This window comes from Zingiber officinale, chromosome 10B, assembly GCF_018446385.1.
Source record: "Zingiber officinale cultivar Zhangliang chromosome 10B, Zo_v1.1, whole genome shotgun sequence".
Taxonomy (NCBI): domain Eukaryota; kingdom Viridiplantae; phylum Streptophyta; class Magnoliopsida; order Zingiberales; family Zingiberaceae; genus Zingiber; species Zingiber officinale.
Genome location: NC_056005.1, coordinates 38,545,180 through 38,551,806, shown reverse-complemented (window position 1 = coordinate 38,551,806; position 6,627 = coordinate 38,545,180). Strand labels below are relative to the sequence as shown.

Here is a 6,627-nt window from a genome sequence, read left to right as displayed (position 1 = left end):
AAGTTTCCTAGGTTTGAGAACTTGCTTGTGGACCTTTCTTCTTCTTGCTTGCTTTGCTCGGCACCAATGGAGGAAGCTAGGTCTTTTGGTGGAGAGGGGGAGGAAGAAGAGACTTCTTCCTCTTGTGTTGCTCGGCAACAAAAAGAAAGAAAGAAGGGGGAGAGTTGTTTCTCTCGGCAACAAGAGGAAAGAGGGAGGGAGAGTGCTCGGCACAAATGGAGGAGAGGAGGAGAGTGAGTTGAGGATGAAGCCCCCCCCCCCCCCCCCTGCCTATTTATACTAAAGTGAGGGGAGGAAAACTTGACTTGATTCATCCTCCTCATTTACTTCTCCTCTTAATGAGAAAGAATATGCTAGAGAAATGCTTCTTGAGTTTCTCTCTTTTCTTTCTCTTAATTTCTCTCCTTTCTTTCCTTTAATTATAATTCCCATCTCTCCTCTTACAATATTCACTCCTATCACACTTGGTTAACACATGCATGCATCCACAAGAGAACCAAGGATCAAATCCTTCTCCTAACATATTTTTGTACAAAATAATTCATGTATATGCATTATGCATAAATATTTCATACATGCATATATAATATCTCATATTTCTTTTGTTTACATTAATTCCTTGCATTATAAATCATGTATAGAACTTTATATTCTCAACTTTATTTTCTTTCATAAAGTTTTAATCATCTAAATCCTTCCCATCGTAACATTCAACGTAGACTATCTACACATTCTTTTCATTACATTCGTACTCTCATTGCCCTTACTTTATCTAGGCTTTCTAGGGGTGTTACACACTACATGGATAAGTCTTCTTTTCTCTTTATGTTTTGAGTTATAGATTTCTTTACTTCTTGTCTCTTGGTTGTATTTCCTTCTCTATAAAGTAATCCGCTAGATCTATGATGTAGGAAGTAGTTGTAATATAATTGTTGATGTAAACACCATGTATTTGGTAATTTCCTATTCCTTGACATGTGAGTGTCTTGTTCATGTTTGATTAAATGCTTGTATGAACTTTAATTATGTATATGTATTGTTTAATGAATGTGTTATACCATGTAGAAGAACGTTAGAGATCGTATGACCGGGGGGCCCTTCATGACAAAGGTATCCCTTTAACCAGACATTCCGAGCATTGCTTTGAATTGCTTTGAAATGGAGTTCAATTCTCTATAAGGAATTGTCTATATGCTTAATGGGATTCTCCCTATCTAGTGTTAGAAGGGATTTATGTAATCTAGAGACATATGACTGGGGGCCCTCATGTGACAAGGGGTATCCCTTTAAACAGACTCTCTAAGTTACCTTCTCTACTTCGGACATTCGATACCCATGGGGAGAAACACTCTGGAGCATCCACTCTAGAGAATCATGCTGGTACATAGTAGGGAATTCCTACAAGTCATACACATAGAGGGTAGGATATTACCAATATTGGGCACATCAACTAGCATTGCAATGAAATCGAAGTCCTAGAGTTGCCTTCCCAAACCAACCACAATCACTTACAGCCCTAGACTTCTGCTCAATCTCTCCTTCTCTTCTCTTAATCTCTCTCTCTCTCTCTTCTTCCCTTCTCTCTCTCTTACTAGCATTTGTAAGCTACCTTTCGATTATCTAGATAACTCACCGTGTGAAGTCAATTAGTGTTTAATCAATAGTCCCTGTGGATTTGACAATCTTTTATATTATTGATGACATTTCCATGCACTTATGGATACGTAACAAGTTTTGGCACTATTTTCAGAGACTATTCACATTAACATTAGTTGATTAGTATATGAGTTATTCTATACTTGTTAATAGATTTTTTATTTCCTTATTTGTTTTTATTTCTGCATTTACTTTCCTTATTATTAGTTTATAGTTCTTTTTTTTCTTTCCTTAATTTTTGCATTTTCTTTCTTGCTCTTAATTCTGAATTTTGTTCTATTTTATTTAATCTTTACATTTTTGTGTATCCATGAGTATTAACATGTCAAGTAGGCCACTAAGAGAATTTTCTGCACCTATTTCTATAAGATTTATATCTCCCATTGTGCAACCTCATATCGAAACAAGAAGTTTCCAACTAGACCCAAAGTTAATTATCATGATACAAGATCACAAATTTGGAGAAGTATCAGAAAATCCATACTTACACCTTGAAGAAATTCTTGAATATTGCAACATGGTAAATTGTGAAGGAGTGTTTGTGGATGTAGTTCAATTGATGGTATTCCCTTTCAGTATCAAGGATAAAGCAAAGACTTGATTTTATTCTCTTCATCCACAAAGCATCACAAGTTTGGAATGTTAGGATCCTTCGTACGGAGGCTAGAGAGGGGGGGTGTGAATAGCCGACCCCAAATCGTCGCGTTTCTACAAACTAGGGTTAGCGCAGCGGAAAATAACACGTAGAAACGAAAGGGAAAGAAGACAAACCTCAAACATACCGATGTAACGAGGTTCGGAGATAAACTCCTACTCCTCGGTGTGTCCGTAAGGTGGACGAAGCCTATCAATCCGTCGGTGGATGAGTCCCCGGAGAACCGGCTAATATATACTCCTTGTGGGTGGAGAAACCTCGCCACAATAACTCTTGCAACAACAAGATAGAAGTATACAAAATACAAAGAAGCACAAGACAATATGAATGTAAAACAAACACGCTTGCCTTCTCGTCGACTGGTTGAAGCAGCAACTTCACGAGACGCCTACAACAGCAGGAACCCAGTCGAAGAAGCTCACACGAAGCTTCGGAACTCAACAAAGCTCAAGAGCACAGCAGCAGCTCAGTTGAAAGAAGAGAAAGAAGAAGTAAGGCTCGCAGCAGCAGCCCTCCTTTTATAACCTGCGAAGAAAGCGAAGAAACACAGAAGAAATCTAGCCGTTGTGTCGCAACGGCTAGTGCCTGGATCGGTCTGTGGACCGATCAGGCTCCATGTGGATCGGTCCACAGACCGATCCATTTTCTTGCCTTTGCTTCTGTTCCGTCTCTGATCGGTCCATGGACCGATCAGGGAACCTCCTGATCGGTCTACGGACCGATCAGGCTTCTCTTCTCCCGAATTCTTTGCGCCTCCTGATCGTTGTCTGATCGGTCTCCAGACCGATCAGATAACCTACAGTAGGCTACTGGATGGTTACTGATCGGTCTGGTGACCGATCAGGCTATCCAGTGTATCACTGGATCGGTCTGCAGACCGATCCAAAACTTGGTTTTTGCCCAAACCAAGTCCCAAACCTTCCAAACCAATATCCGATCAACCTTGACCTATTGGTACATCATGCTTAGCATCCGGTCACTCCCTTGACCTGCTAAGACTCCCCACCAAGTGTCCGGTCAATCCCTTTGACCCACTTGGACTTTCTTCTTCGTGCCAAGTATCCGATCACTCCCTTGATCTACTTGGACTTCCCAACACCAGATGTTCGATCACCCTTGATCCATCTGGATTTTCCCTTGCCCGGCTCCACTCACCAGGACTTCCACACTGCCTAACATCCCAGTTAGGACTTTCTCACTGCCTGGCTTCACTCACCAGGACTTTCACACTGCCTAACATCCCAGTTAGGACTTTCTCACTGCCTGGCTTCACTCACCAGGACTTTCCAACTGCCTAACATCCCAGTTAGGACTTTCCCACTGCCTGGATTCACTCACCAGAACTTTCCACACTGCCTAACATCCCAGTTAGGACTTTCCCACTGCCTGGTATCACTCACCAGGACTTTCCACCTATCTAACATCCCAGTTAGGACTTTCCCTCGTGCCAAGCTCCCTGCTTGGACTTCTCCGTGCCAAGTCTCCATACTTGGACTTTCCGCGTGCCAAGCTACCTGCTTGGACTTTTCCCGTGCCAAGTTTCCGTACTTGGACTTTACCAGTGCCAAGTCTCCATACTTGGACTTTTCGCGTGTCAAGCTCCCTGCTTGGACTTTTCCCGAATCAGGTCAACTAGGTCAACCTTGACCTAAGGTTGCACCTACAATCTCCCAAACACCTATTCTTGTCAAACATCAAGAATATAACTCACTTCTCGTCAAACATCGTCAAACATCAAAACACAACTCGAGTCAGGTCAACTCGAGTCAGGTCAACCAGGTTAACCTTGACCTAAGGTTGCACCAACACGGAACAATTGGAGCAACGATTTCTAAATCAATTTTTCCCTATAAGAAGAACAATTCATATGAGGAATTGTATCACAAATTTTGCTCAACGGATGGAGAATTACTATTTGAAGCATGGGACATTTCCAAAGATTTATTAAGACAGTGTCCTCATTATGGTTTAGAAAGATAGCTGACAATGCACATATTCTACATGGGAATTTCTTTCTCAGATAAGTCTTTATATCTTGAGGTTATTTTATAAAAAAAATTAAATGAAGTATATACATTAATTAATCAAGTGACATTGAACCTCCAAGAATGGTCAAATGAAATTTTGAAGACACCTTCAAGAATCCCAGATATGCAAGCCATTAATGTAGTTGAGAAAGTCAAGCAAGATTTAGTACAATCACCCGAGTATATTGAAAATCATACTAAAAACATCAGCAAGTCACTAAACGAGGGGTTCGAACCATTGGAGACTAAGTTAGAGAGATTGACTTCAAAATGGTTTAAGCAAGACCCTCCTCCAAGTTTCGTCATAATCTAACTAATGGATTCAAGTCTAGCTACTGGTGCATAGGTTTCGTCATAATCTAACCCTTCAACTTGGCTGAACCCTTTGGCTACTAGTCTGACCTTATTTCTTACTATATCACCCTGATCATCCAATTTGTTCCTAAATACCCATTTGTTGTTAATTATGGACTTATCTATGGGTTTAGGTACAAGTTTTCAGACTTGGTTTCTATCAAATTGGGCTAACTCTTCCTGCATAGCAATGATCCAGTCCGGGTCAGGAAGAGTTTCTTCTATAGTCTTCGGCTCAATCTTGGAGATAAGGGCAATCTGACTCAGGTTTCGATAAGAATATCTAGTTCTAACTCCTAGGTTTGGGTCACCCAAAATCTGGTCAGGTGGGTGAGAAGTACTTATTCTTGTGGGTCTTATGCTTGGGTCAGCAATTGGTTCCTCTGATTTACTAGTGTTAGGTTGAATTTCATCATCTTCTGTAATTCTTAGGATAATATCAACATTTTTATTTATATTAGGTAGGTTATTCTCTTCATCAAAGATTACATTAGTTGTCTCTTCAACTTTTAGGGTATTTTGGTTATAGACTCTATAGGCCCTACTGGTTGAGGAGTACCCTAAGAATATTCCTTGGATTGATTTGGGTATAAATTTTCCTAAGTAATCTTTAGTGTTTAAAATATGAACTTTACATCCAAATACTTTTAAATAATTCAAGTTGGGAATTTTATTATAGTATACTTCATAAGGGGTTTTATTGTGTAATTTGTTAATCAGAATTCTATTTTGAATGTAGTTTGCTGTATTTATTGCTCCGACCCAGAATTGATGACTTAAGTTATACTCATTTAACATGGTTCTAGCGGACTCTTGTAGGGTTCTATTTTTCTGTTCCACTAGACCGTTCTGTTGGGGGGTTCTAAGGCATGAAAATTCATGTTTGTATCCATTGATTTTACAAAATTGGGTAAACCTATGATTTTCAAATTCACCCCCATGATCACTTCTTATTCTTTTAATTTTGGTATCTTTTTCATTTTCTGTTATCTTGCAAAAATTATTAAAAGTTTCAAAGGTTTCATCTTTTGTTTTTAGAAACGTTACCCAAGTGAACCTAGAGTAATCATCAATTATGAATAAGTAATACTGGTTCTTGCTTAGTGACTTGGCTCCATGTGAATCAAATAGATCTAAATGTAGGAGCTCAAGTAAGGAGTCAGTTCTATCTAGATTGGTTGACTTGTGGGTTGATTTGGTTTGTTTACCTTGTTGGCAAGCTTGGTAAATTGTATTCTCTAACTTCCTTAATTTGGGTAGTCCTCTAACTAAGCCATTTCAACTCTTTTTTGAAATGAGTTTGACATGCGTGTGACCCAGTCTTCTGTGCCATAGGTTGGTTTCCTCTTGTTGTGTCAAGAGATACTTTGTTGAGGATATGGGCAGGTCAATGGTGTAGATGTTATTTTTCCTAAGCCCTTTAAGTATAATTTCAGGGTTATGAATACTTTTAACTAAACACCTAGAATTATCAAAAGTAGCTAAGTAGCCACTATACTCAGTAAATTAAAGTTAAAATTTTCAACTAATAAAACGTTTTGAATAATGAAGTTGGAACTAAGTTCGATATTACCCTTTCCGATTACCTTAAGTTTACCGTCGTTGTCGAATGCAACTGATCCTAGGTTCTTGCATTTGAGCTTAGTGAACTTCATCCTATCTCCAGTCATATGTCTGGAGCATTCACTATCCAACATCCATTGATCCAGTTCCTACACATAAAGTATTTGAATTGGATTCTATTTGATGGATCAAAAGATAGTTTTATTGAATTAAGTTCTCTTTCCATCTCACCCAGTCTAGGTTAACACTTAGTTATGGGTGATTGTTAGATGGTTGAGTTTGTTTCAAGTTAAGGTAAGTGCCTTTTGAAAAATCATTAAGGTAAGTAATTTTCACAAATTTTATTTTAATTTAATTTATTTGAATTTAATA

At 38.9% G+C, this 6,627-nt stretch overlaps 1 non-coding gene across 1 annotated transcript; it reads right to left on the bottom strand.

Moving 5' to 3' along the window:
• Window positions 1-4,176: 4,176 nt before the first annotated feature.
• Window positions 4,177-4,281, bottom strand: LOC122030680. Its single transcript, XR_006125543.1, has one exon. It is a non-coding gene; the product is annotated as a small nucleolar RNA R71 (small nucleolar RNA).
• Between the last annotated feature and the right edge of the window lie 2,346 nt (window positions 4,282-6,627).